This window comes from Kogia breviceps, chromosome 5 (assembly GCF_026419965.1).
Source record: "Kogia breviceps isolate mKogBre1 chromosome 5, mKogBre1 haplotype 1, whole genome shotgun sequence".
Taxonomy (NCBI): Eukaryota; Metazoa; Chordata; class Mammalia; order Artiodactyla; family Physeteridae; genus Kogia; species Kogia breviceps.
This window is the reverse complement of record NC_081314.1, coordinates 41,519,047-41,525,046: the sequence shown is the minus strand read 5'-3', so window position 1 is coordinate 41,525,046 and position 6,000 is coordinate 41,519,047.

Sequence of the window (6,000 nt, the reverse complement as noted above, 5' to 3'; positions counted from 1 at the left end):
AATCAGAAGTTGAATTTCACAGAACACCTCCCTTGTCCTGTCACCCAATGTCCTAGAATTCAGGGGATTCAGAATCCCCTGAATTCTAGGACATTGTTACAAAATACTTTGGAAAGCACTTTTTTGTCTACATACCTGGGCCAGCTCATATTAAACCAAGGTAGAGATCAGATGAGGGAGAGTTTTTCCTCTCCTCTCCTGCAGGCCTAGTCACCAAACTTGGAATGAAGATTGTATTTACCAAGAATGTACAATATTGAGTGATCCAGAAGCAACTGAGGATCTGAATTTAATTATTAGTCTGGAAAATAACTTGAATTAATCAACTTTGATTCCTCAGAGGCTGAAAGATTAAAAAACAGACAAGGTAACAGACACAATATGGTCTTTCAGTCACCTTTTTAATGTTACTTATTTAACCAACTCTAATATAGAACTTTATATAGCCCAGGCTCTGATCTAAGGGCTTTGTACTCTGCCTATTCCTTGTCTGTAAACTAGGGATAATAATAACAATACCTACTTTGTAGAATTGTCATGAAGTTATATGAGGCTGAGTAACTTGTCCGAGGCCATATATCCAATGATGTGTTTCATCTCCTTTAAAATTTGTTCAATTTCTGCTTCCCTTCACTACTGGGGTTCATTAATTCTCCCAATTTACTGCAAAGAATGATAGAGGTGAGATGTGACCTAAAAGTTCTACTCGATACCCTTTTTACTCATCAGCAAGTTTTTTAGCACTTGTTCTTTTTTTTTTTTTTGTGGTATGCGGGCCTCTCACTGTTGGGGCCTCTCCCATTGTGGAGCACAGGCTCTGGACGCACAGGTTCAGCAGCCATGGCTCACAGGCCCAGCCGCTCCGCGGCATGTGGGATCTTCCCAGACAGGGGCACGAACCCGTGTCCCCTGCATCGGCAGGCGTGCTCTCAACCACTGCGCCACCAGGGAAGCCCAAAACTTGTTCTTAATGAGTGCTCAGTTGCAATTGATGATATAGAAAAATATTTTAAAATATTCATTTAAATCTTGATCTAAAAATCTCATGACAATACAAAACCTAAATGAAAAAGAAACTAAGGAATTTTTAAATAATTTTGAGTAATTATGAAAGCTTCTTCCCTTTCCTTTAACTCTTATCTGACAAGATTTGATATTTGGAATAGAAAAGGAGTTTGTCCAGGCTTAGGCTGATTTGGACCAACTGTAAACCAGTTGGTGTTTTTCTAAATAAACGTTCCTGGTTAGGGCAACAACTAACCACAGTTAATTAGTGACAGTGATTCAATATTAAAATTCAAAATAACCAAAAATAAAGCAATGCATGTCAAAGAATGTCATTACGTATAAGCTCCCACCCCGACACACACACACCCACTCATTTCTCATATGTGCACCTTTCAAGAGCCACTATTTACCTTCAATGGAAGGGCCTGAGTGGAGTTCCCTCTCTAATCTAGGCCCCTAGTTGTGTGGCTTCTAGCTACGGATTTATATTTAAACACATTAAATAACATGGAGCTCATTCCTTACAAGGTGCCCAGGTTCCCTAGACACACTTAATTTCAAAATTTCCAACAAGGGCATCAGGCCAAAACATAAGGCTGGAGGTTTTCTGTTGGGCAACTGCTTTTTTGTTTGTTTTTGCACTTTTTCTTGGGCTTTCAGGAAACTCATGCTCCCCTGCCAAGTGTCAAAAAGTTTACTTTTATCAAGACTTCTCCTTTCCCATATTCCCCCAGGCTCTTAAAAAGCTCTTTTAATCCATTAATTTCATCTAAAAGCCCTATTCCTTGTTTCTTCAGCTAATGGTTATGGTTTCTCCAGCTAAAATTATGGTCTAATTAAAGTACGGTTACGCCTTCTTCTCAGAGGAGTATCTACTTTTGTTTCGTGAGAATTTTCTTCTTACTGTGAAAGCATGCATTTAATTGTGGATAATTTAGAAAATTCAAACAAAACGAGGGGAAATTTTAGAATCCCCTCTAATCTCACTATCCTGAGTTAACACAGCAATAACATTTTAGTGAATATCCTTACAATTATTTCATATGCATATTCTTGCAGTAGTGGGTTCATTTAGTTCATAATGTTTTACATACAAAAACTACCTTCTTATGATGATTTTCTGTAATATCAACTTTAATGATTGTATGAATGTGCTTTAATTCATTTAACCAATATGCTTTTGTCCTCAGGTTACCAGACCCTGAGGACTTGCACCTAGAAGAGAGTGGACACCAGAAACCCTGAGAAGAGCAGGCCCACAGCATGATGGGAGCTGTCTTCTGATGGGGAGGGTGACGATGCATTTGTGGTTAGATGTAGATGGGTAATCTTGTCAGGTAGAGGATTTTTTGGCACTGTTTCTACTTATGGAACAAATGGTTCTCCCCTGCACAAAGCCACAGTATTTAAACACTAAACCTTTCTGCCCGTCTCACAGTGTAATTCTTTAAAAGTGATCTTACTTCAAAGTCATGTTTAGTGTTAGGTACAGACACCAAAATAATTATAGATACGTGTATATGTATGGGCTAATTAATATACATACATAGATTTCCTAGCTTTGTCCAGTGAAAGAGCCTAGAAACAGTGAAACACACCTCGGTAGCAAAAAGCACACCCAGCACCCAGATCTTGGCTTCTAATACTCAATACCGTTATACAATAAAAGAAATCAGAATCCTTGGAGAAACTGCTGATCCTAGAGCTGGGGCAGGGAATACACAAGATGAGCCAGAAACATCTTACAGTGACAGGAGAAAAAGGTTTTAACAAAAAGGTGGCGGGGGGCGGGGAGGGGGACGGCAGAATGTCAAAGAGACACATCACAGGAGCCAACCTAAAAGATCTCCCAACGGCTAAAACTAGAACACTTTGAGTAACAAAATAAATGACATGGGTCCAAAGTATAAAACAAACATCCATAGGGCTTCCCTGGTGGCGCAGTGGTTGAGAGTCCACCTGCCGATGCAGGGGACACAGGTTCGTGCCCCGGTTCGGGAAGATCCCACATGCCGCGGAGCGGCTGGGCCTGTGAGCCACGGTCGCTTAGCCTGCGCGTCCGGAGCCTGTGCTCCGCAACGGGAGAGGCCACAACAGTGAGAGGCCCGTGTACCGTAAAAAAAAGAAAAATAATCCATGAAATATCTAAAGTATAAAGCAAATATATTAATATAAATAAATGAATGGAAGAAAAGAATCAAATCTCCTAGACAGAACTCCAAATAATTTATGTATATATTCCCACCTTCCACTCCCCACCCCAGTTGCTGGCTAAGAGTAGGGTACAGAAAGGAGGGGAAAACCAATTTTACAGAGGAGAAAGCTGCCAAACACTACCTGGGCCAGGTGATCAAGATTAATATCACCAGTGATAAGTCATACAGACAGCATGTACTCCTTGATATGATGTCATGAGGGCACTTCATCTATGTGATCTTCCTCAGAAAAAAACATAACTCCATTCTTAGAAGAAAAACAGCAGAAAAATCCAAATTAAGGAAATACTGGGACTTCCCTGGTGGCACAGTGGTTAAGAATCCACCTGCCAATGCACGGGACACGGGTTCAATCTCTGGTCTGGGAAGATCCCACATACCGCGGAGCAACTAAGCCTATGTGCCACAACTACTGAGCCTGCGCTCTAGAGCCTGCGAGCCACAACTACTGAGCCCATGCACCACAACTATTGAAGCCCGTGCGCCTAGAGACCGTGCTTTGCCACAAGAGAAGCCACCATGATGAGAAGCCCGTGCACTGCAACGAAGAGTAAACCCTGCTCACTGCAACTAGAGAAAGCCACGTGCACAGCAACAAAGACCCAACATAGCCAAAAATAAGTAAATAAAATTAAAAAAAAAATTCAGCCATAAAAAGGAATGAAGGACTGATACAAGCTACAACACTGATGAATCTTGAAAACATTATGCTGAGTCAAAGAAGTCAGCCATAAAAGGCTACTTATTGTATGATTCCATTTATATGAAATGTCCAGAATAGGCAAATCCATAGAGACAGAAAGTAGATTAGTGTTTTCCTAGGGTAGGGGTGTTGAGGTGAGGGAGGGAGAACTGGGAATGACTGCCATTAGGTATGGAGTGTCTTTCTGAAGTAATGAAAATGTTCTAAAACTGACTGTGGAAATGGTTGCACAGCTTTGTAAATATACTTAAAACCACTGAATTGTACACTTTAAATGGGTGGATTTTATGGTATATGACTTCTATCACAATAAAGCCATTATTACAAAGAAAAAAACAAACTGAGGCACACTCAACAAAATACCTGACCAGTAAACCTCAGAACCATCAGGGTAATCAAAAAGCAAAGTCTTAGACACTGTTACAGACCAGAAGAGGCTGAAGAGACATAAAAACTATCTATAAGGTAGTAGTCTAGATAGGATCCTAGAACAGAAAAAGGACATTAGGGATAAACTAGTGAAATATGAATAAAACATGTTTAATTAATAGTAACGCACCAATGTTAGTTCCTTAGCTGTGATCCATGTAGTGCATAGAAATGCACTCAAGCCTGACTCCACAGTCAGCATTTTTAACCACTGAAAGCCCTGTCTCTCTTGTAGCCCTACTTACGGAAGCTGAGCCTTGGTTCCTGCTTGGGTGCTGCTTCAGTCTGGGATCGTCTCCCCATACTGAGGTTGGGATTCATGGACATGTGGGGATTGGGGAGAGGCCTAAACCATGTTTAGGTGTCCTCACCTCAGCCCTCATGTTGGAAGATTGTCTGTCTCATCCAGGCCTACCACTGCCATTCCAGGATTCCTCATGAAAAAAGCCATATGAGTTTAAAAAAAGAAACAACACTTCCTTAGCTCTGTCTCAAGATAGATTAAAATATAAAGCAGAAGCAAAGTATCTGAAAACCATATCATGATTCTCTCCTAAGTGTCATAAGATGATTCAAGCATGGAGTGGGCATTCAAATGTTGGTTAAATTATTAAATAAATTAGCTTTTGAAGACATTAAATATCCTTTTTTCAAGCTCTTAAAAAGTTAGGGACTTCCCTCGTAGTCCAATGGTTAAGAATCCGCCTTCCATTGCAGGGGACGCGGGTTCGATCCCTGGTCAGGGAACTAAGATCCCATGTGCCGTGGGGCAACTAAGCCCATGTGCCACAACTACTGAGCATGTGGGCCACAACTGGAGAGCCCACGCACGACTAGAAAGAAGCCTGCACGCCAAAGTGTAGGATCCGCACGCCACAACAAATATCCCAACGAAGATCCTGTGTGCCACAACCGAGACCTGAAGCAGCCAAAAATAATAAAATAAATATTTTTTTAAAAAGTTAAATTCTTCTTTCCAGAAAGACCACTAAGGATTGAAAAATCAGTCTCTATGATCTGATACAAATTAGCTTGAAAGAGGAAAAGATCTTGCAGGTGGTGGTTCTCTCTCTGCTAAAAGGACTGTGGTCTTGCTTCCAAGAAGGAAGCAGGATGGGTTTCTTTTTTAAAAAAATTAATTAATTTACTTTTGGCTGTGTTGGGTCTTTGTTGCTGCATACGGGCTTTCTCTAGTTGCAGCGAGCGGGGGCTACTCTTCATTGTGGTATGAGGTCTTCTCATTGCGGTGACTTCTCTTGTTGTGGAGCACGGGCTCTAGGCGCATGGGCTTCAGTAGTTGCAGCACACGGGCTCAGTAGCTGTGGCGCATGGGATTAGTTGCTCCATGACATGTGGTATTTTCCCCAACCAGGGCTCGAACCTGTGTCCCCTGAGTTGGCAGGTAGATTCTTAGCCACTGCGCCACCAGGAAAGTCCCAGTCTTCTTAGTTTTAAACCAAACTTGATAGGAGGCCCCAAATGATATGTCAGTGACCCAAGACATAGACCAGACTGATGGGAAGAGACATTTGCTCTCAAGTGGGGTTGTGGCTGGTGGGAGATGGGTGGGTCTCTCCCTATGAAGCTCTACAGGGCCGAGAGTGTGATGTAGAGAGACGTGCCCCCCAGGCTGGAATCCTCTAC